The sequence below is a fragment of the Rhipicephalus sanguineus genome, unplaced genomic scaffold (assembly GCF_013339695.2).
Source record: "Rhipicephalus sanguineus isolate Rsan-2018 unplaced genomic scaffold, BIME_Rsan_1.4 Seq225, whole genome shotgun sequence".
NCBI lineage: Eukaryota > Metazoa > Arthropoda > Arachnida > Ixodida > Ixodidae > Rhipicephalus > Rhipicephalus sanguineus.
The window spans coordinates 707,266-732,745 of record NW_023614810.1 but is presented as its reverse complement, the minus strand read 5'-3'; the positions used below and the strand labels follow the sequence as shown (position 1 = coordinate 732,745).

Genomic DNA, 25,480 nt, shown 5'->3' with positions numbered 1-25,480 from the left:
TCCTGCCCACTGTGTGCTGCTTTTGTTTGTGCATTGGGTTTATTTGGCGCAATGAAAGCAATGTTACAATAAATGTCACTGCATGCCGAAGAATTGACATAGCGTCTATTGTTCAACATTATTTTGATCTCCTGTTAACCCTCACCCCCCCCCCCCCCCCCCCCGTCGAAGGGCCGGTTTTTTTTCCGGTAAAAGGTGGCAACCCTATTTTTAAGATAATTTGTGGTGTGTGCCAAATTTCATCAACCTAAGCTAAGAAACTAAAAAGTTACAAACGATTCCCACGTCCCCCCTTAAAGTCCCTAGATTTTTCCAAGAGAAAAAAAAAAAAATCTAGGGACTAGCCTTCCTGCCTGGGAGGTGATAAGAGGCCGACGAATAAACTTTTATTTTTCTGAAATGAGGGTGTGAATTAAAACGATGACAAAAAAACTAAGGAGACGTTTTCTGAAATGAGGGGTGTGAATTAAAACGATGACAAAAAAACTAAGGAGACGTTTTCTTGTGCATGTCTTAATTTGCAACTCATGTTACAGTGCGAAAAATGGAGATGACGACGACAGAGACAGTGTAAACAGCGCTCCTAATTTGCAACAAGAGCTTGATTTGGGCGAGTAGGTTCATGCTGAATATCGTAGATGCAGCGCGACAACAGTAGGAAGGAAAGAGCCCTCACTTTCGACTGAATTTATTGAAGGTACTTCGGCCGCTTTTATACAAGGTGCAAAGATTGGTGCGCATGGGCGACAACACGTGTGTGATTAAACATAACACTGTCAACCAAGAAACGAATACTCTCTATCAGATAGGTGAAGTGATGGTTGCTGATGCATCGATCCGCAGTCTTCCTGATAACAAACGCTAAATAGGAAGAGAGATTACAGAAGCGTTGTTTATTAGGAAGGCTGAGGATCGATGCATCAGCACACCATCACTTCACCTATCTGATAGAGAGTATTCGTTTCTTGGTTGACAGTTTAATCACGCACGTGTTGTCGCCCATGCGCATCGATCTTTGTAGCGAAGTACCTTCAGAAGATTCAGTTGAAAGTCTGCGCTCTTTCCTTCCTGCTGTCGCGCTGCACCTGCGATATTCTTAATCTGCACTCCTACCATAGAGCTCCACAAGAAGTTCTCAAGATTTATTTCTCTCTCTATTTATCTATAATTACAAGCGGTGCCTCAAGGGGTTCATTTGTTGGTCTAACATTCGTATGAGACATAGCCGTATGCAGCAACAAACGAATTCGGACAAGAAAGGGAAAATAGACAACCACCCGATTGTAGCACGAAGCCACAAGGAAATGTGGCTGAGAAATCTGTATGGATTTCCTTGTGGCTTCGTGCTACAATCGGGTGGTTGTCTATTTTCCCTTTCTTAACCCTTCCGCCACCTTGCGGGTTTCCGCAGAACTGATTTGCAATTTGCGAATTCGGACACTCTAAGTACCTCGTACTTGTTTCGCAAGCACCGCCGTTCGCCCCAATGGCACAGAAAACTGCTCTAGTGCAGCTCGTACAGAAAAGCCGGCCACAGAACAGAGAAACTTTGTTTTTAATACGTACTTATCTCAAGTCTCAAGTCTCAAATAAAAACGGCGAAAAAAAAAGGCTGAGATGTCGTTTCGAGAGTGGCGACTCCTCACGGCGCGGCCGCGAAGCTCGCACCATGTCACAGGCTTGGCTGCGGTTTCTGCCCTGAAGGGCACATTACAAGCCTTGCCCAAGTTGCGGTTGATCTCGTAATCCTCTGCACGAAAGTGCAGCGAGCACACACGCACATTTCTTGGTTGTTCAGCACACTGTAGCAGAGGCACGGCACGACTCGGCCACTTCGGCGTAGGGGTTTATATGCGGCACCCACTGGAAAGTCGCGTTGGTTTCTTTGCTGCAGATGCTGTTGCTCAAGCGGCGCACACCATTCAGGCACCCGGCAACATAACAGGGACGCGGCATTTTGTCGAACTTTCCGTTATTGCGACTTTCATGAGAGCGCAAAGCACACGCAACAGTACGCGATAACGAAACTGCCACTGAGACGCGACCGCGCGAGCGGAGAGCAGCGCGGCGAAAACGGAACTTTTGAACCACCCGCGCTGTTCTCCTTGGTAACGCCAAGTTCTTTTTTCCATGAATGAAACAGAAACACACAAGCCGCATTTTATTAAGTCTTTTTTGTACGGAATGTTATTTTTATTATAGTAGTTTGAGTACTAGCGATTAATTGTACTCGGGACTGTTGACGTCATCGGGCTCATCCCGAAATGTCTCACCCATTTTTCTCTGCCGCAGGCCGCAACAAGTAAATAAGTGTTTTCTTGCCGAATTCGTATTTCGGGCATTCGGCAGTTCGGACTGCTTCGTGATCCCCCATGAAGTACGAGAGATCGGTCGGCAGCCGTGCTACGAAGCAACTTCAGTGGCGTGTGTTCTATGCAAGCTACACACTCAAGCAAGCTGCATTTTCTCAGCATGTATCTTGGAGGAGGCCTATTTCCCACATTCAACTCGCTGAGGCATCGCACCATGTTCATACAGCAAAACTGTGCAAAGGATTAGTGGAGAAGCTCCTTTTCTGAGGGTTATTTTATAAAACACGCACAAAACAAGCCAGAAGTAACTTAAATTGTTGCCCAATAGCGACACAGGCAGCTCAGCACTTGTGTCTGACTTGGCTCTACAAAGTAGACCGTCCTCGTGGCAATAAGTATTGCGAGACTCTCGTGCAGCTAGGATAGCAATTGTCAGAGCAGCCACTTACGAACCTTCTCGGCGGGAAAAAAAGCTTTCTTTTCGTAGACCTGCACGCTGCACCCACGGCGGATGCAGTTCGTTTCCCTAAATGTACGAGAAGGAAACGAACTGCTCAGCCCACATCAAAAGAACGCGCCTCTGAGATTTTCTCACAGGATGCCAAGCTCTAGGACACACTCGGCAAGAGTTGATCGTCATCCCTCGCAGAGCCCATGGCACGAAGTCTGTCATCGAGGTAGTCCGTCTGCAGTGATAGGCGCCGAAGACGGCGCCTTGCACGATCTAGCGGAAGGCTGGAGACGCTGCTCACGCTGGAGTTTCTGGTCCTCTGGCTCTGTGTGCCTCGAACTGCTGCAAAAGTCCAAGGGAAAGACTCGAGGCACACGCGCATGTTTGACTGCCCCGTTAAGTGATACGACACAGTATGAGCTCGCTCTTTCCACTGTGGCTTTTAGTTTTCTCACGAAAGAGTTACATTCAATTGTACACAGGCACGAAGAGGGAATGGCAGCAACTGCCTTTATGTGTGCCTTGCTCACTCAAGGAGAAGGGAAAGGACAGCTGCCTCCATTTGACAAGGTCCAGGCTGGGCACAGCCTTTCAGGCACACCTCTAAACCATGCCACTGCTAATGACACGCTCACTAGGTGGCTGACATATTTATTTCTAGCCAATGCGATAGGGGGTGGCGACCACACTCTTCTGAAGGCCTACGACAGTGTAATGACGATGGCAATGCACTTTGTTTCGGTTGGACGCGAACGCCGCTTTCGCAGTTTTGCACTGCGGTGCACACTTGCGGCTCTTCCTCATGAGAACAGCTTCGTGCCCATGGAGCTCGCTCATAGAATTGTCCGAATGAACGGTGTCGCGGCCACCATGCTCCGGGTACCCCCCTAATCATCTAGACGAGAGTGTCAATTCTGCCCCATGACTCGTTATTTATTAATGTGCTACGCATGTTTCTTCAGAATAATGGTGACCAAGGATGTTGCGTTCAGAGATCCGTTCACCCTAAGCTGGAGACTAATGGCAGGCCTCTGTCTTGGTTTTTCATCTGAGCATACTAAGAGAGAACGCTGCGCATCCTTTGGTGGCCACGTATAACTGAATTAATGAGAGCTTGATGCCATCAAACGACGCATCTTCTCGCTTGGACGAGAAGCAAGTCAGAATTAAAGAGCCTTTACTGGAGGTGGCAAATAAACATGGCGGCCTAGCTGTGTTTCCTGTTAGGCACTTCCAGCACATGCAACGATGGCCTTTGCAGTGATGCTACCGAGGACTTCTGATTTGGAGCAATTTTTGGAGCAGCAAATTTTCCGTTTTGGAGCACTTTGGAGCAGCAAAATTTTCATCTTGGAGCACTTTGGAGCGGATAATTTTGCATCTGGGAGCACTTTGGAGCAGCGAATTTTATCCTGGCGTGCAATACAGAAGCATATTGCATTAACATTCAAGCACCTGAGTATTATTATGGGGCTCTTATGAAGGTAGAAATATTTCGATTCATTGCAAATCTCATGGAAAAAATCATCTCAGGAGCATAGGCGTGCGCACAGGGGGGGCAGGGGGGCGGCCGCCCCCCCCACCTAATCACCTAAGAGGGGGGGGGGCGCAAAATCTGCCCCGTACATTGACCCTTGCGATAGCAATTATATGGACACTCTCGGCGGATTTTTGCCGTCGCCGTGATTTTCCGTATAAAGTCTAAATTAATAACATCACCGCGCGCATTCTAGCCGCGGGTAAAAGCTCGCGAGCGCTGGCGACGAACGCGGCTGAAGCGGAGATTAAACTAGCCGGCCGTCTGTCTCCGCTGCACGGACAGCGCATGAGATAACATCTTCCCGCGTGCGGGCCTGCCGTCGATTGCTCATCAGAGAGGAACGCCCCGCCCGTCTTTCGTAAGGAGCATGAAGGGACGCCAGGGGAGCGGAAGGGGGGGGGGGCGCATCGTTCGAAGGGCGCAGTCGCTTGCGCGCGCGCTATCTCGAGGCATCAGGAGACGGTTCGTAAACTTGCTGTGCTCTCAACGCTTACTTCGCGTTTAGAAAACTCAGAGCAAGAAAACGCTTCGGTTCCTGGAGGGGCCATATTCCCTTAAACTAGCGTTTTGTTGAGTTACGCGAAATCGGATCCAAAAGAGTTAGCTGCTAGTCTTACTTCGTTTCACAATACAATTTTTTGGTATCGCATTCATTTCTTCGGTCTTAAGCGAAACTGAGTTTTTTTAACCGTTAGCTATTGACCCCCGAAAGCGAGGGACGGACGTGTAACATGGCGTAGCCGCTTCACTGTGGGCCGTCAGCGACGGGCCCGCTACTGACAGCTGTGCATTTGCCGCTGCTCCGACTAGGAGATATGATTTTACTAATGAGATGACATTTTTTAAAAAAGCAAGCAAAACATTCGAATTGGAACCCTAGCACGTGAGCTCGAAACGGCAGGGCCTTTTAGGGGGTATTTACCGCAGAGTGATTACAAACTCGGACGTGCTGGCGGAAGGAATTACGAAAAAGCTGTTCTGGATGAAGATCCATGGATAAAGTATATCTGAGGAAAAGTGTCAACGCGTTTCCACCGTTCGCGTGCTCCCATAAACGCGAAGCAAAGGAAAATTCGATATTGTCCCATATGTCTACTGCGAGCGATCCCAGATTTCATTCCGCGATGTCCGGAAACAGAAGTGACAGACATTTTAGCGGCACTCATGTAGTTATTACTGAACATTGCTTTCCTTACGTGCCGTGCGACGCTTGAAACGAGCTATCAGCAGCGTTTCTGGAACAGATGACGTCCGCCGATGAATCGCCGTCGCACTTTCTCGCTACCGATAGGCCTAGACGTCACAAGCCTCTGCGGAGAGCGCGTTTTGCTGTCGAGCCGACTTGCAGAACAGAAGCTGCGTCGGCACCGTGCATGGCATCGTGGCTTACTCGGAACGCACGCGCGAGCGCTATTTATTCAGCGGAATAATTCTTGGTCCACGATTGCGACTTTATTGGCAGCCCCAAGATCGAGCTGCACATGTTCTGACGCGCCGGCGGTGCGATTGCCGGTGAAAGACGCCCCCAAACCCGAGACTTTGGCGCAGTTTGGCGCAAATTTCGTCGATATTATCAGGATGGCGCAGTAAATACAATTTGGCGCACTTTGGCGCAGTTGGCGCAGGAGTGGAATCACTGCCTTTGAGATCGGCACACGCTACTAGAGACACGGTCGCTGGCGTTCCGATTTGGACACCTCGTAGTGCCACCGAATCTCCGCACGTTAAAGAACCCCAGGTGGTCGAAATTTCCGGAGCCCTCCACTACGGCGTCTCTCATAATCACATCGTGGTTTTGCAACGTTAAACCCCAGATATTATTATTATGCCACCTAATATAGCATGCATCACGGGCCTCTGAGCTTCGGAACTGTCCGAATTAACCCTGTGCGACAACATACATCCAAATTAACGAGTGTCGTGCCATAGACTTATGTACAGTCGTGAGCACGCTTAGCATAAATACGGGAGCGCGTGCTGCACGGTGCTATCAGTGACGCCTACCTACACCAACACGAGGATCGGAACATGCACAGCGTGTTAGCGGCGTGGTTATTGGGGGCGAAGCACCTTAGGGTCTCGGCGTGTCGGTGTGCATCGTCATCTGCTTTCGTGACGGTCCATTTGCTTGAGCGCAAGAGCGGGGCGCCACCGCCACAGCGCACGTGAAGCGAGAGCGAACGGCGCGCGTTGACTATGGAAACGCTCTTTCTGAGATGAACGCTGAACTACCAGCTCGCAAGAAACGAGAACGCGCCCTCGCCAGCGAGAGACAACGCCGACGCAGGCGGCGTCTGCTACCGAGCTTCTTGATTGAAAAAAAAACCGACTGCTCGCGCTGCACAATCGTTCACCGGCCGCCCCGTGCTGGATCTTGACCTGCAATGTAGTGCCGGTGGGAGATTTCTCTTGTGCGTAATTGAACAATACACCGGAGATTTCTCTAGTGCGTAATTGAACAATAAAGATTCGCAGCGCGCACGTTAACTGAAAGCGGACTGCGGGTCTCTGTGTCTAATCTTTCTTCTGTCCCTCATTGCTCATTGGCAGTGATTTTGCTGAGGGAAACACCGGCACACACTGCATGCTTCGCCCCTCCACAGGTTTCACGTTAGTGGAGCTGAAACACCCTTCCCTACATGCTTCGCCCCTCCCCAATTTTCGCGCACATCGTGTCATCGGCGAGTACTTTCGAGAGCGGTGCGTCGAGATGACGTAGTGAGCGCGATGCAGAAATTGTCTCAACGCTTACGCACTGCGCACGTGCCGAGACTCGCGTAGGTGTAAGTACGCGTCGCTGGTGGCACCGTGTGGCGCGCTTCCGTGTTTACGCTAAGCGTGCTCACGACTGTACATTTTTGACAGATTGTCTGACTTATCGCAGCACCGCACCGTGGCAGAGCTTTGTTCCATACAACCTAGAGCAGCGCATACTATATACTGTAAAGTAGATTGCGCTATCAGTATGCGTGCATAGCTACCTACTATTCAAGATAACGTTTATGTTTGCACTCAGTTGCAGCTGATTGTACTGACACTGTACTTAATCACACGGTTTGGCGGATGGCTATAAAAACGATAGCCACCACAAAAAAAGAGGTTCTTGTTCTGGCAGCTTCCGTCTGGCATGCGTCTCGGATGCTACGTGCTCCACCCCTCAGACACGATGTAGAACTATCTAAAAGCGGTTACCCACTCACTGTTTTACTGTCCGCTTGCTCCACCAGCGTGATGCAATGGTGCTCGTGTGTGCAAAATCTGGTCGTTTAGCTATGTTGTGACAGTACTATAGAGCACGCTGCAGCATGGCTATAGTCTGCATACTTGCTTATGTAAACAAATGTACTGCAGTCGGTGGCCTGGGCTTTATACACCTGCACTCTCTGGGGAAAATGTGCAAATATCGCTCCACCACATCCCACAACAAGTATGCTCTGCACTTCCTTGAACATGGGTAAACCACCTAAAAGGGCACGATCAAACCAGTGGTCAGGGCTATCCTCGTTCTTAATTTTACAAAACCAGGATGTACTGCTCTGGGCAGCACTCTCGGCAAGTGGCTCAAGTGGTGACTGGTCAAATGCGAACAGTGATTAACAGCCATCGAATCTGTCAACATCGCAGATGCGACCGTTTGACAGCTCTGAAGGCATGGTTGCACAACCCGTGGTGGTCATAAATCATAACAAGACTCAAACTTGGGCTAGTTGGTTGTACTTCGTCATGGATTGGCAGCACAACCACACACAGATAGAGAAAAGAAGGAACACGAAAACAGCGCTGACTCACAACTAATTTTTTTATATTCCAGAAACAACACTTATGAGATACAACCCCCACAAGTTTCCCGCATGCGCAAACTGAAGGAAAGCAATAATCAGTGCGTACCAACAAAAACCAAACAAACACAAAATGAGCGATCTAGATCAAAGCCTCATGTACTTGTCTAAAATTTTGTACTCGCAATCATGCAACGTCATGAATGATTACTGACACATGAACCAGATTGCTTCCCGACGTAGTACGCCTCATATCACTCTGACAAATTGGTTCTGATGTTTCTTCAAAATGATTACCTCATTGAATTTCGGTGTGCACCCAAACACGCGAAGCCAAACGAGCCTGGTGTTCAGTGAGTGGTGCTCGTGTTCTCTCAACCTAATGTCCGATCTAACGGTCAACGTCCGTTTTTTGGACTGCCTAGGGACCGCGAAATCGTCCAAAAATTTGGGCAGTCTGAAAAAACGACTTCCACACTTTTTTATTTTGCTCAAGTGGTCAAATCGCCACAGCCACGTCCGAAACAGCTTCAGTGCCTGCCAGTACACTTATCAGGCATTTTGGTGTGCGCCCATGCTCTCGTGATCACATTCAGTACAATTCAATGAAAAACAGCGCTTATACGACGAGGACAGAGAAGGAACGACACACGATGCACTGACTAACAACAACTTATTGCAGCAAGGCAATACATGGAAAAGCACAGCCTGCAAGCACATGCGCAGTTCACATCGTCACGTCAACTTGAGTGAAAAAGTTAATAAACATTCAGAACAAAATTCTTCACAGCTGTGAATATCTTCAGCAAAAAGATAAAAGTGACAGGTACACGTGACCTTAAAGGGCCCTGCAACACCTTTCTTAGTTATATTGGAATAGTCTCATTATAGACGTATGACTCTTCACGAGTCATATGCCGCAAAAATTTTTCGAATCCGTCAAGTCTAAGTGGTGTTACCAAATTATAGAGATCACATTCCGCAGCTTTCTCCCTCAACTCAATGCCGCGAGCGCGCGGAAAGCTAGGCAGCGAGTCGAGGGAGGCAGCGCAGAGGAGCGAGGCTCCGCCCAAGAGCGCCGGCGGAGTTTTTTTCTTCATTTTTTTCTCTCTGACGTCTGGGCGTAACCACGTGGTCTGTGCCGCCACTTCCGGTAGGCTTGCGTCGTTCTCGTCGAGCGGAGCCAATCGCATTGTGTATCGCGCGTGCTTGAAAACTGCGCGTCGGTTTGGTAATGTTGGGTGTGCACCTCGAACGCCGTAGTGTTTTCATCGCTCTGCCAACCATGGAAGCAAACCTGCGCGCTCGTTTGGAACGAATGACAGCTGAGATCGGTTTCGGCCCATACTCCGATACACCGCCTCGTAAGACGGCACTGGCAGACGACCCCGAAGCACCGCCATTACCGGACGCCAGCATTGTTATCGGGGACACGCTACGACACGCTGCGCCCGTGCCTCGGTCGTTCGTGAGAACGTGCCGACGATGCAGTTCTCAGCTGACGAGGCAACACTCAAACGGCTGCCACTCTCAACGGCAACCGGCGATGGTCAAAAGCACAGAAATATTCACGTTTTCGGCACTGCGCATGGCGAAGAAAACGGAACCACGTAACTACGAGCAGACGAGCTGTCGGTGAGACCGGAAGTGCTAATATTAATGTTGTTCGGTGTTTTTAACGCGATAACAGAATATAAACATACATATTATCTACTTATTGAACTCAAAATTAACAACGAAAGTAATAATGAGGGTGTTATCGTGATTATAACATCAGCCAATGGTGGAACTGCCGACAATCGCGTCATATTTTGCGGACTAATACATCATTTGTCGAGAGAAGAGTGAGCGATTTTCAGCTGACTTGGAGAATTTATTGTAAATTCCAGGCCGTGCGCATCGCTGTAATATTTGGCTCGCGTGTTCTCGGGAGCCTCGACTACCGATCGGCAGCGCTTTTTGAGCATGCTCGAAAAGTGTTGCAGGGCCCCTTTAAGGTCCACTGTCTAGGAAACTAATTTCTTTCCTGCTAAGGGATAACGATGCCGCGCTAACACACGAGTCCCCATTCCTAACAACTGCGTGAGCTTCCACCACCAGCAGCACGAAATTTTGGCGACCTTGAGCATTATAGTGACGACGTTTTCACGAACAGTGACGCAAAGAAGCAGCGATGATATATGATGGCCAGCTGACGCAAACGGTACATCCCAGCCAGACCTGCACGGTTTGAATTCTCCGGCAGTGTGGATCACAGCAAGCCACTTGAACTTTGATGATGAACTGCTTGATCTTATCGTAGTGGAGACAAACCACCTCTCAGCTACTGAATTCGAGTAAGTTGGGCCAACATTCTCTGTGCAGTGCCGTGTTTTTACCACACGGATGGTAGCCTCATCTAGTTTGAATGGAACTATCAAGGAATAGTGCATTTTGTAGTGCACAGCAACTAAAATCGAACCCTTACTTTCTGGAGTTGCAGAAATTCATTCCAGAATACACCTCAAATGAGGGACGAATAAAGCATCCGCTGTAAAATGTTTTCGCACGTATGTTCATACCGCTGAAACGGCTACATAAGGGAAGACGAAAGCACACGAGAAAGATTACACGAAACACAGGCACTTGTGTTTCGTGTAACCTTTCTCGTATGCTTTCGTCTTCCCTTGTGGAGCCGTTTCAGCAGTATGAATCCGTACCAACTTGCCCAAATGTCAGTCCTTCTACGCACTTATGTTACTCAAGCATTTCACGTCATAAAAAAATTGAACCATTATTTTGGTTTAATGGGCACTTAAGGTGTTGACTATGTGCCAACCGCCAATTGCAAACTTGCGTCTCGAGATGAGCGCCGCCGATGTCGGCAGAGCACGGAAAAAAAACATGGTTGATCCCTCCGTCATAGGAATCGGCATAACATGAAAGTAAAGCGTGCCCTTACAGAAGTAACTGAATGTTTGCTGTACATTGATATAAGAGAGTTTGCACAATGTATATTGATGTCTGGCAGCTATAGCACCATTTAACGTGGATGTGCCCACTTTGATGATTGGTGGTACATCTCCATCCCAGACTAACGTCCTTCTAAATGAATAAACAACCCTTGTGGAAGCTGTAGTTACGTGAAAGCGTAATCAGAGAACTAGTTGATAGCCAGAAGAGCGTCGCATATTGAACGCAGAACTTGGTCGCCATGACGCGGCATGTTAAAGTCATTGAACACCATGGCCGGACTAGAGGGAAACGCAAAGCGCGTCGCGCCGCCCCGGAGCCGGCGATTTCTCTAGGGGCGAGCGCGTGAGCGGGAACGCGGTGTTACAGCCAGGTGAGGCAGGCGCGCGTCGCAGAACTATGAGCGAGTTCGACGCTTTTACGACGCTTGGCTAAGCTCGCCACCTCGCGGTGTGTTAAGGCATTGACGAAATTGAACTTTTATTCAAAACGCGCCGAATGGGACGAACGTGTAAGGCGTTACAGGTACTAATCGCGGAGGCCACAGCAAGGAAGAATTTACCTCTCCCAGAGGGCAACTCCACCCCGCCGACCGGGAGATTGGTAGATATAAAAGGCGCGTTTGTAAAGCCTCAGGTCTGTGACTGTGGCGCAGTGGATAGCGTGCCCGGCTTGTGTTGTTGCGGACCGAGCGGTCGTGGGTTCGATGCTTGTTGACGGAACTTTTTCTTTGCCATCTGATCGTGTATATTTTTTCGACGTCATTTCCGTGACGGAAATATGTCACTGAAGTCTTGGTGGACCCCGGCATAAAACACTTTCGTGTTAAAAAAAAAAAATTACGGCGCTCTCTCTCGTGGAGCGTTTCCAAACGACGACGCGGAACACAAAGGCTGTGGCGGAAGAGCGACGACTCGTCCGGCCAGGCCCGTAGCCAGAAATTTTTTTCAAGAGAGGGGGGGGGGGCACTTGCTGAAAACCTTTACTATTTGAGAAAAACACCCCTTTTCATTATTTATTTTTGGTAAAAACACCTACTTCACCAAAATTTCGGGGGGGTGGGGGGGGCTTCTGGCTACGGGCCTGCGTCCGGTTCTCCCCGATGTGTTACTGCGCGAAAATCTCCACTGATACGCCGCATGTGCTGCCACGTGAAGCCGATTGTTCCTAGTTGTGTGCGGCCCGCGGCCTACAAAGGTCATGCCGTCACTGCCGAGGCGCTTGCTGTATCCTATGCACGCGTTTACCGTGAAACAGTAGCGCACCCAGGAATTCTCTCAGGGGGGGGTTGAAATTCTGAGAAGCCTACAGGAGTGTGGGATGGGGGGGGGGGGGGGGCACATTGCATAATACGCCATTTCGTTGCTTAGGCTGGAGGATTGCAACGACAAAGAAAATATGAGATACCAAATAGTAATAACAATACTACTACTACTGCTAATAATAATAATAATATAATATAATAATAATAATATAATAATAATAATATAATATCAAATGTGATGATGATGATGATCTTTCAGCATTTTACAGCAAGATCTTGAAAAACTTGAGAGGGCCAAGAAACTGTTCAGTGAAGCAGAGCACGGAGAAAATAAATGGCAAATTGAATAAACCAACGCGTAATATAGTTCCAACAAAGATGCCTGGCAAATACTTATTTTTGCTAGTTTTTCAGCTCCAGGTAGTGATAAGGGTGCTGACGTGCCGGCCTGCTGGCGGTCGCGCATTGCTGTTAAAAAAATTATTACTATGTTAGCGCAAACAAATGGGACGCAAGAAAGGCACACGAGGACACCCAGCGCCGTGTGCCTTTCTTGTGTCTCATTTATTGTGTCTTGTGCCTGATTACCACAGTAATCAGGAATGTCATACAACAAGCCCCATTGGCAACTTTAGCAGTTAAAAACTCTGCAACTGAGAATTTTGTGCACAATGTGAGCAGAACATCCTATATTATACTTCCTTCAGGCCTCGCCAAACTACAAATCTGGAAGTACATCGTAAATATTTACTATAAGCTTTGTGACATTGATTATAAACATTATATACGTACAGCTCAATGCAGCACACGTACAGTACAATTCTCAGCTCACGGATAAACTGCACTGCCACGCTTACCGATTTGCCATGTCATTCGGGTGCACAGGTTCGGCGACTGAAGTCCTCAGTGATAAGTGACTGATCGATTGACGCATCTGAAGGCGATAAGTGCTGAGTCATCGCTTCCTTTTTGGCCGCAATCGGGCATTCCGGTGCTGTCGCTGCATCTCTTGAATCTGAACACGGAATCTTTTTCGGGAAGTAGTTGAGGATCGTGTTCGACTGGCGCTTCAGCGAAATCCCTGTGATGTGGTAGCTCATTCGACGCAGATTCGCGCAGCAGACACAGAAGCAAGTACTAGCGAGCGAACTGAACGTGTGCATGGGGGCACATCAAACTTCGTAGCTTCCATCCGATGTAGAACATACAAAAAAGAAGTGGTGAAAAGAGAGAGAACGAGAGTTGTCTGAAAAAAAGAAAAGAAAACGTGGCACCCCAATATAACTCTCGCACTTTCCAAAGCCCTTTTTTCTTGTCACGCGTCCTTGAAAACAATTCCGTCGTCTTACTCCTCCCATCTTCGCAACGTATGGATTTTCGCATAGCATTCGTGCTTGCTTGGTGTCCCTGCGTGCGCGCGGTACTGCGGCATGGCTGTCGACGCACACACTAGTTGCGCCAAGGCTTGCTCATAAATGCAGGAACCACAGTGTATGTGCTTAAACTATCGCCATGTGCTCGAGCTGTACGGCCTCCGGGTTTGCTGTCGCTTTGACGAACGAGCCGCGTACGAGGTCGCCTTTCTTCTCGCCGCTCCAATACAGCTCGTCCGTCCTCTGTCAACAAAGTTAAAAAAAAAAGTGCGCGGCCACCCCGCTGGCGACACCATTTGCCTGTAGAAAACGCAAGCCCCGAAAAAAACAAAAAACTATTTTCGAAGCGCCGCCGACGCCCTCTTATCTTTGGAACTTTGAGTGAACATTTTTCCCTACTTTTCGGAATACATACGGTTCCTTCTTGAGCGGTCGAGCAGGGGCGTAGCCAGGGGGGGGGCTTATGGGGCTTCAGCCCCCCCCCCGAAATTTTTCGTGCTCTCATACACCACCACCCGGCGTCACCCGGCTGGTGGGATTTATTGGGCTTCAGCCTGATTATCATTTATTTAATTATTTATCTTTTTCTGACCCTCAAAATGTTAGCAGAAGCAAGTTTGATATCGGGCTCTAGACAGATGGCTCAAAAGTGGATGATGGCACAAAACATCAACTGTTAGCTTCTCCTTGCATTTCCTCCGCCATGCTATATGTTGAAGTCTATGAACGATTTTAAGCAGAAACGAAGGTTTACGTGGCTTGGCTGGACAGGTACCGATGGCTTAGCTACTCAGCGCTTCAAGAGGGTGCGTTTTGCCGAGTGTGTCCTTTTTAGCAGAAGTGAGATTGGCAAGGGCCAACATGCGCGCACTAAGGCCCTCGTATCCAAGCCATTTCAAAAGTGGAAGCACGCGCTCGAAGTCTTCGGTGCACACGAAGTCACTAAATATCACACTGACCTAGTTTTCTTCAAACCTTCTCAGGATGTGTGCCCAGTGTTGTTGATCAACTGGACCATGGCAGGCAAATTCAAATAAGAGAGACCCGAAGGAAGTTACAGCCTATTGTTGAGACAGTTCTCTTTTGCGGGCGGCAAGGTGTGGCTCTCCGTGGACATAGTGACAGTGGTCCCATGGATTCAAGCACAGCCTCCTCTACAGATACAGGCAACTTCAGAGCGCTGCTTCGCATGCGCGCGGATTGTGGCGACACAGATCTAAAAAAGCATTTGGAAAGTTGCCCAAATAAGGCCTCATATTTTAGTCCAGATGTACAAAACCACATTATAGAAATCTCTGCTGCAATCATCAAGGGCCTAGTCGCAAAAGTAAACGCTGCAGGCTGCTTCTCCGTACTTGCTGATGAAACGACGGATGTTGCTGGTATCGAGCAGCTTACTGTTTGTGCAAGGTACCTTAATAAGGATGCGAACGGAATCGAAGAAGTGTTCTTATAGGCTTTGTGCCAATTCACGACCAAATGGCCGGCCTCGCCGACACCATCATAAGGCTCCTTATAGAAATGGGAATTAACATGCAGCATCTCTGTGGTCAAGGCTACGATGATGCAAGTTCGATGGCCGGCAAAACGAATGGTTCATGCTGTTCGTGAGAAATATCCAGCCGCACTCTATGTACTCACTGCGCATTGTGTGTGCGGCATGCGGCATGCGTTGTGTGTGCGGCATTGTGTGTGCGGCACACACATCTAGTTGTGTGTGTGGCATGCTCCATCACAGACATCCGAAACTGTTTTGGGACTCTGAAGGCGACGTCAGTCTTTTCCCGTAAATCTTCTAGCCGCTCACACGTTTTGCGTAAAATGATGAGTTTGAGCTGTCCTGGAGTCTGCAAGGCAGCGCCTTTTGGGACTATGCGAAACGCGCTGGGCCGAGAAGCACGATGCTGTGCTTTCATTTGTGAGCCTCTTTGAGCCGTTGATTGCAACACTAGAGGAGATTATGTTTAACGGAAATGGCGAAAGTCCAGTGCAGGCAAAGAGTCTAATGTTGGCACTCTTGTCACCAGCATTCCTTGTAAGCCTGTATGTGCGGAGCACGTGTTAGCACTGACTTTGCCACTGTCAAAGAAGCTGCAGACTAGGAGTATCGACATGAGCGCTGCCATTGACGACATAGAAGCGGTACAGCAGACAAATGAAAATGACCGCGACAACGCGAATGCTTCTTTCTCAAAAATATTTGCACAAGTGCAGGCATTATCAGAAAACTGAATGTGGAGATCACCAGCCGTCGAGCCGGTGTCCGGAAGCAAAACCTTGTGAGCAATGCATTCGAAAGCGCGGAAGAATATTTTCGCAGAACCCTATTCATTCCGTTCATGGACCACGTACTAGCCCAGTTAAACAACGGTTCGAAAAACACAGGGCACTTCTAAAACTTTTCAATAATTGTACCATCCGCAATACCACCAATGCAAGATGATCGGGAGAAAGGAGCAGAAAATCTCCTGACCGTTTTTGCGCATGACGTCGAAACGAGGGCTGGTTTTGGAGAACTGCGACTATGGTGGACAAAGTGGGCGAACAAAGCAGCAAACCAGCGCCCCCGTACTGGAACCGATGCCCTCTCTCATTGCGACAGCAGGTTCTATCCGACTGTGTACAAGCTACTCCAGATTCTAGTCACCCTTCCAGTGACCACTGCCAGCTCAGAGAGAACGTTTTCAAGCATGAGGTTACTTAAGAACTACTTACGCTCCACGATGTCTGAGGAACGCATGGTTGGCCAGGCACTTCTGTAAGCCCACAGAAATGTCGACATCAGCGTGTCTGAAGTCACTGACCGTTTCGCTAAGCTTCCTCGCCGTGTCAACTTTGTCTTTTGATACCGAGCAGGACAAAAATCAGCGCAAACGAAAGGAAAGACACTGCTGTTTCATAGTTCAGGTCAATGAGCCCGTAATTTTGACGCAATATTATTGTTCACCACCTTTTAAAGCCGTGAGGATTTTGTACCTTTTAGCAGTTAACACTGTGACCTAATATAAACATAAGAATACGGGCATCAGGTGGACATTACCAGCCAATCGACAGCTTCACCTTGTTCACTGAGAGGTCGGCATACGCGGCGTTACCAAACAAATTCAACTATTGGGAAGCCGTACTAGCAGCATTGTTTGTTACTTTCATTTGTCGTTTTTGTTCTTCATTGCTTTTTGAACTAGAAGCGGCAACCCTCCTTTTATATTGAGTGCACAATAGTGGTTCGCACTTTTAAAACAGTTTTGAAATAGTTTCTTTCGTTATTTCTGCACTCTTCCTTTATAGTTCTGTCTACATGGTGCGTCCGAGACAGCAGCTTGGCCCAGGACATATCAGTTGGGCATTATGTATAGTGATCATTGCTTAGTTCCGTTTATTGATTGCATATTTAAATGTACATTTGTGTAGTTTTGCGTAAGCATACTGCGCACTGTTTCCGGTGACTTATGTTTTGCCCGTATTCGAGGTGTACTTTCCCATTCTTGCTTTTCCCTGGCCGCATCATTTGTGCAAAAAGATGAGCATTTTGCGTAAACAATCTACATTAAAATATTTGATCTCGTCCTGGTTACTTGTGGACTTCATTTTTTTTGTTATCAGGCGCTTCTTCAGTTCAAAACTGATGCAGTTCCGAAGTTTACGTGATATTTGCCGTACCTGTTACACACACAAAAAAAATATTGAAACGGTTGAAGACAGCTATTCCTGGAAAGATTTTGCGGGCATGCCAACATAATCTTTTTACGAAAGAAACACATTTCTTACTCGTTCTTAACAGAGGACAGCATTCAAGAAGTGATTTGCAACATCTAATACAAATTGTCACTGGTAATACATGTTAATGGTAATTCCAGTGACAATGTATGTACATGGTAATCCATGTACATACCCACGCCTTTTTTGGAAAATTATGAAACCGGACGAAAAACCACAGTCTCTCTTTGTGACACTTCTGGATCCCCCGTTGCCGATTGCGACGTTCCATCCGTCAACTCTGCATTTTGTCCCGTCTTTACTAACGAACCTAACAACGAACTTCCTGATTTTCCGCATTTTGCTTTTCCGCCAATGCCAAAGATTGAATTCAATTCAGAGGGAATTGTAAAAGTTATTAACCAATTAAAGAACTCTTCGTCATGCGGTATAGATGGCATAAACGCCAATATTCTGAAAAATACAAAACATGTATGCAGTTCCATACTGTCAATCATTTTTCAGCAGTCACTCGACACAGGTGAAGTCCCATTAGACTGGAGAGTTGGGAAGGTCTTTCCGTTCTTCAAGAAAGGTGACCGCTCATTTGCAGGTTACTACCGACCAATCTCGCTCACTAGTGTTTGTTCAAAGATCATGGAACACGTCATCTTTTCTCATGTTGCTACATTTTTATCATCCGTAAACTTCTTTCACCAAAACCAACATGGCTTTCGTAAAGATCAGTCATGAGAGACCCAACTAACATTATTCCTGCACGACATTCACCTTCATATGGACCGTAACATCCCAATTGACACACTGTTCTTAGATTTTGAAAAAGCCTTCGATAAGGTACCCCACTCCCCTCCTTCTAAAAACCTCGCGTCTAAACCTTCATCGGCATGTTTTTAACTGGATTAAAGCATTCCTAACAAACCGTAAACAATTCGTGCATGTTAATGATCACTCCTCCGACCTCTCCATGTCTTGTCCAGCGTGCCCCAGGGTATCGTCCTAGGGCCTCTTTTATTCCTAATATACATTAACGATATTCCGCTTTCCGTTGAATCTAACATCCGTCTTTTTGCTGATGATTGTGTCCTCTACCGCCCTATAAATAACCCCACCGATGTCTCCTCTCTACAGCATGACCTCTCACGCATTCAGCAGTGGTGTACCACCTGGTTGATGTCCTTAATGCGAAAAAAACTTACTAATTTCTTTCCATCGTCGCCGAAACCACACGCCGGCTACTTACACAATCAACAACTGTCGTATAGCTGCTACTGACTCGATTAAATACCTGGGTGTCCATCTTCGAGTGACCTACCTGGGGCGACCATATAAATCACATAATTCACTCCGCTAACCGCGCTCTCGGTACACACGCCGTAACATTCCATGGCACCACCTTCCGTTAACTACTCGCTTATAAAACCATTGTCAGATCAAACTTGAGTATGCATCTGCTGTCTTTGACCCATTTGCCCACCAAACTAATCATATCAAAATTCTTGAGTCAGTAGAGAACCGAGCAACCAGATTCATGTTTCAGATTATTCCCGCGACTCGAGCATCTCCGCCCTCAAATCCCAGCTAAAACTTTCTACCCTCACTCTTCGTCGTCGTATTGCACGTCTCTGCCTTTTTCACAGATTCTTTATTCAACCCCGGGAAAAACCACTTCATCCAGCCGGTCCATCGAGGTCATCGCACAAGTCATCCAAACGCTTTGATTCCGCCACGTGCCCACACCACCTCATTTCAGCAGTCCTTCTTTTTGCGCGCCGCCCGAGACTGGAATGCCACCAGGAAGTAGACTCAGCACACCACCTTCATCGATACCGCAATTTTCATGTCACCCACCCCTCATGTAAAGTCCCATACGGGACCTTTGAGATTTAATAAATAATAAATAAATAAATAAATAAATAAATAATAAATAAATAAATAAATAAATAAATAAATGTTATTCATATACTTAGTCGTTCTAAAAATTCTATGAGGACGTCGCGCTGCAACGTGAGCCCCCCCCGAACAAAATTCCTGGCTACGCCACTGCGGTCGAGGGAGGGATGAACAGGGCTTCTTTCTTGTTTGGTGGGTATGAAAGGGTGAGGTAGGCGGCGGCAGTGCTCTTCGGTCAAAGAACAGAGGAGTGCGAGGGATTGACCGGTGGGAATGAGTTGAAGAGTAAAAAGTGGTGGGGAGCACCTTTGCCGTGTGGATGTGTCGAGGTGCACTGTTAGATGAGAGACAGGGAAAGGGGGATACTTGGAGTGCCGGACTGTGAGGCTGTACGCGTACATCTTTTTTCCTTTTCTTTTTCTTGCGCTTTGCTCGGGGAAAAGCGAAGTCCTGCCAGCATTCATTTCCGGTAATTGGCTTCAGCTGTGATGGATTGGGGACGTCTTTTCCGTCTCTCTCAGTTCCGCTGATGCAGCTCGCGTCGCAGCCAGTACAATCAGTTTTGTTGAAGATGGCTTGGGTACGCTCTTCCGGTGGCCGGTTTTTGGGAGAAGGCATAGAACGCGCTATTGTGTTCGTAATGCTGCAAACATTTTCACGAACCGCGGGTCCCCATCGTCGGCTATGGGCCACGCGCTCGGAGGAGTGGGGTGTCAACAAGACCGGTTTTTTTTCTTCTTTTTTCGGCAGCCTAGTACGCCGGCGGCTTTCGAACATGTGGTTTCGCTTTGAAGTCGCGCGCGCCACCGTTAGCGGTTTCGAACTGGCTTCGGTCAGGTCTTTATCCCTCCCGTTTCGGACTGCACGTGTGTATGGCACAAAGGCGGCAAAGCGCAAGAGCCGACGGGCCATTCGCGTTCTACTGTCACGTTACTCAGCGGCCGCGGAAACGGGCGATGGTTTTGCTGGCGCCACGGATAGCGGAGATATGTATTTCTGTCGTGATGTTGATTGGGAGACACCTGTTACTGGATTTCTCAGCTTGCGTTGTTGTTTTTGGAAGCGAAATGCTTCCTGAATAAAAGATTTTGGGTAGCCGTTCCTGGCGCGTTTCCTGAATATATCGCGTTTTTCTTGTTTTTCTTTCTAAAGTTGTGTGCTGCAGTGCGTTCCGGCTCTTCTTTACTACTGATGTATTGCGGATTTTTGTGGGGTTCTAAAGTGAACTGAAAATATCGACTTGTGTAGGTGTGCTTGCACAGTTTCATTTGCAAGTTACAAGGGCATCTAAAGACGACAGGGAGTCTTCTGTTTCAAGGGTGAACTGAATACTCGTTGGAAATTTAGATGAGAGAATAATTGTGACTTATGACCTCTTGACGCTCGAATGACAGTCGTTGAGACGTATCTGTGAAAGATTTTGACTGCGGCTGCAATGAATTAAGAGCTTGTTCCTCGATGTGTTTCATTGTTATTTGCTATGGCGACAGACATGGGCACAGGGTTCCAAATAGTGAAACGTTTATGAGAAAGTTTGCATATTTAGCAAAATTAATGCATTGTGATAAGGCAGAAAAAGAAGATTCGCACCATATGTCTCTGGAAGGGCCCAAGTGCTTCAAATGCTTTTCTCCTTTTTTTTTCGTTTTGGAGGATCGATAGTTACCTTGGTTCGGTTCTGCCAATTAGAATTACGTTAGAGCTCGTCTGCACGTAAAAAGTGGCGCTAATTGGTAACACCGTGAATATAAAGGGCATTTTAGCGGTGACACGTGGCTATATACTTTAGAGCTTGCCGTTGAATGAGTGCCTTCATTTTCATTTTGTGTTTTGTCACGGCCGCTAGATGAAAAAGCTTCATCCAGAGGGCGTGGTTTTGTAGAGCCCATCTATATGATGAAAAAAGAATGTTTGTCGGGAAGGAGAGCGTACATTATTGACTATTTAAAGGAAAACAAAGGTGCTCCGTGACGGACACAATTCGTGTTCACTATAATATCAAGGATTTAAGAAAAAGTAACGAGAATGCCACCGGCATCGCAACAGGAAATGTTCATCACGCTTAAGCGAGTTTCGTTTCCATGGCGAGTAAGGCATTGAATGTACATGAAAGCGCTTGTTATTTCTATAAAATGAGTTTTATGACGTAGAATTTGAAAGAAGTTGCACATTAGACAAAACCAGCATATATTCATTGCGCAATTTCGTCGTCGCGCCATTAGTGCCAATAAATCAAGCCATGTGACACCGACAATTTAATGGTATTTAGGCACTTGATATCTTAATCTCTAATTACATTAGAAGCGTCCCAGTGAACCAGGTATAATTTGCATGTGCGCAGGTAAGTGCATTAGATTTGCCCGTGTGAACCGGATAATAACGTTACAAACGGTAAACAACACTGCGAACTCTTGTTCTGGACAAACATGTATGTAGCACTGCGTACACAGCTGGATGAGCTGCTATACGTAATATTTTTCATGTCACATGCACTGTGCACCGACGTCTGTGGTCAAGTCACGCGGCGCATTGTCATTGTACACAGCCCCTTTTAGACTTCCCCCGAGAATCAAACAAATAAAAAAAAACAATAGCTTGTTTTGAAGATTCCGAAATATCTCCTTGCTCTATATTGCAATAATCAGAGGGGGCAAGAAAAGAAGAGGGGTCAAACTGACGACCCGTGAAAGCACTTTTCTTTCGTCCAAAGCCGCTTCACTGGAAGTGAACGCAGAGCCACAGAGCACGCGGTTTGCGCTCTTTCAATTTAGGAGTAGATGGGTGAATACCACGTATTTCTGGAGTAAATGAGAGAAAATCGACCTCAGACCACCTCTTGAATTGAAATAACAACGTCTGAAAGGCCCGTGAACGTGTACGCTGGATTCTCGGCGACAATGACCGTGAAGCAGTTACGGGGGGGGGGGTCAGGTCGGCCTCAGGGGGGGGTTACAACCCCCAAAACCCCCCCCCGTCGGTGCGCCACTGCCGTGAAAGCGTTCGTTACGGTATCACGGCATGCCCACTCCGTTCCTGACCGCACATGGGCGCGGCGATGGCGAGCTGCTCTCGTTCGTGAAGGCAACGCGTCTGTGCGGCGCACTCAGCGGTCTCGCACGAAGAGGCAGCATGAACGGCATCCCGGCGCATTTGGGTTATCGCCCATTAAATGCGTGCAGCACGCATACAACTGCGCTAGAGCAAATTCACTACCGAGCAGTTAGCTGAAGTTGCTTTTTGTAAAGGCATGTCAGCGCTTAAGCCGTACTGGCATGTTTGCCGCCTGCCGCCATCACGCCTCCGTGCATTTCCAGTGCTTATCCGTAAAGACATTGCCGCACTAGGCCGTGACAGTGTCCCCTTCAGATTTTCAATATGCGTCACCCCATCACACTTTGGCATTGCGGTAAAGCTGCCTTTCTGACTCTGCTACAGCCACAAACGAATCAACTCGCGAAAGCGCTGGTTCAAATCTGCGTGATGATAGACGCAGCAGAGGTGGGGGGGGGGGGGCTCAGTTACTGTCGTTTCGGACCTGCAGTTTGGGCAGAAAGTCCGAAAAATCGGACGCCGAAGAGTTTTGCCGTCCGAATTTTCAAGCATGTCCGAAAAATCGGCAGTTGACCACTCCTATATTGCATGGCAAGTGTTGTTTTCCATGCCTCACTTTACAAGCGTTGTCATCATCTTTTCCAGAGATTTTATCTTGCAAACTCTAGCCAGCTTGTTGGGGGCGGACAAGGCAACATTGATGCCTGCATTCTCCATGCAACGTGATAAATGTTATTGCACTTGGCAAGTGCAAGTTTCCGGCTTTCTACAATTGCATATGTTTTCGTTGAAGCTTGTGGACCCTTTTTGTTTAGTCAACTTGGGCAAGCAAGTGTCGTACTTCGAGACTGAAAAGCCAAGTTCCTGTAACGTACTCGAGGAGCGGGTGTTGTGGGGCTGGTTGGTAGGACATATTATGTAAACTTAAACTGCGCTTGGGACGAGACACCAGAGTAGAAGCAGCTGCGTTCGTCCTGTCTCGTCCCAATCGCAGTTTAAGTTTACATAATATTCCTGTAACCTGTTTAGCGTAGACATAAAAGACTTGTTTTAATCTATTCCACACGACAAACTTTCGGGATGTGTGAAATGGTGCACTGCAGAAGATAATGATGAGACCATGCTCATTGAAAAGAGTACCTTTGTTAGTTGGAATGGGCAGTCTTTCGTGCATAGGTTGGGAATCTGCATAGGTTCCAGAGTGGTGCCTATTCTAAGCAGCATTTTTCTTGCGAAACTCGACCGAAACTTGCACCTTAGTAGGATTTATTTGGGGATTACCAAAATATTTCGGTATGTTGATGACTTCTTGGTTATTATGAAAAGAGGTGATTTGTGCCGGCAAATGACTGATGTCTTGAAATTGCTCCGGGAATGTGGTTCGGGATTACGTTTTACTAGCGAAGCGCCAGAAAAAGGTGAACTTGAGTTTTTGCATATCAAGTTGGTTTATGACGCAGCATGTTTGTTGGATATACAGTGGAACTCCAGTTACACGAATCTGATGGGATCATGCAAAATTTTCGATAATCTGGGCATCGTATAATGAAAGAAACTAAGAATAGAGGCAGTGACACTCAGCACTGCCCAAAAAAACGGGTTACAAACCCCCTCAATAGGCCTACGGCACAACTCTGCACTTCTCCAAAGAGAGTAGATTGAGTTATTTTTAATATGGCAGAGTATATAAGGAGGTGTGAGCCAATCTTTATTCTCAACTTTAAAAAAAATCAAATTCAACGCGCATCTTTTTTCCGATAAGTCAAGTCCGAAAATTCCCTGCGTGTAAAACGGAAACTGCGTTGGCAGCAGCCTCCCGTCAGATGCGGTGTCATCATAATGGCGATGACACTGCATGACCACAGTGGCCAGAATAGCGTATACCAGGGGCGCAGCCAGGGGGGGGGGTCAACCCCCCCCCCCCCTTAAATTTTTCATTTCACGGACTACATGCAGCAGCACAGTAAAAAAGTGTGTGCTTCGGTTCCATAGCCTTCGCGGTGCTGCCACAGAAAGTTGTCGCCAGCTATAGGTGTTTTTGTGTGTTCAGGCTACGTCGCGTATTGATCGCACACAACCCGATGCAAAGGTCTACCCATGAAACACAAAACCTCTATGAAACGTCTATAAAACGTTTAAAACCTCTATAAAACGTTTCATAGAGGTTTCGTGGGTAGCGGCCCTGTAGCCTGCCGGATGTCACTTGCCCGCCTGTGCGTTTAGAGCAGTATATATTGTTTTCCATTCAAGTTGTAAGTAGTGCCTGTGCTGTGTGTTTTCGCGTCTTGTTATGTGTCTTTGCACTGCACCATGATTATTAGCAAGCCAGTGATGCTAATGAGGACTCCTTATTTCTGGAGCACTTTGGAGCAGCAAAAGCTTCCATCTCGGAGCACTTTGGAGCAGGTAATTTTGCATAATCGTGAAGTACACTGGAGAAGCAAGCTGCATGTACGTTCAAGCACCTGCCTAATTATTATGGGACTCTTATGAAGAGCTAGAAATATTTCAATTCGTTGTAAATCTCTTGGAGAAAACCATCTCAGGAGCACTCCGTATCTCACTTGATAACGCAAAAATAAGGGCGTCATGCAGTCAAGTGTTCTGGAATAAACCCAGCAGTGGCGGGGGGGGGGCACACCGAGCCTGTGCCCCCCCCCCCCCCCCCCCATTTTTTTTTGCCATGGCATAGAGAGCACAAAATGACACTCAATCCACATCTGCCTGCCCAACTCCCATTTCAGATCAAGGAGGTGCCCCCACAAAAAAAATTTCTGGCTACGCCCCTGCTCTTCAGCTATTATTTTCAACACTAGCAAAAAACAGAGTACTAGATCAATCAAGTTACACTTTATGAAATAACACTCTAAATACATATATGTAATTATCAGCAGAAGTGGCAGAAGTGGCAGGCTCTCTTTGTACTACCCAGTTAACACCAGCGCTGCGATGAGGGTGCTGGTGGCGGTGTTTTTCGCAGCGCTGCCTGGGTTGAGTCCGACGTCTATGTCGACCTCGGCGATGACCGGGCGAGGCTACCACGGACTTGCAGCATCCTCCTCACAACGGGTCCCGGAGCGGAGAGAAATTCACAGCTCTCGTTATGAGTGTTGAATGCGCAAACACACGCAATATTAAGCTCAATCGTTGT

General features: G+C 47.5%; 1 long non-coding RNA gene across 1 annotated transcript in view; it reads right to left on the bottom strand.

The window, feature by feature from the left end:
- Positions 1-3,095: 3,095 nt before the first annotated feature.
- Positions 3,096-25,480, bottom strand: part of LOC119376794 (uncharacterized) — a 35,770-nt gene continuing 13,385 nt past the window's right edge. Inside the window, exon 3 of the long non-coding RNA XR_007414621.1 lies at positions 3,096-3,105. This is a non-coding gene — a long non-coding RNA (uncharacterized LOC119376794). The remainder of the gene's footprint in view (positions 3,106-25,480) is intronic.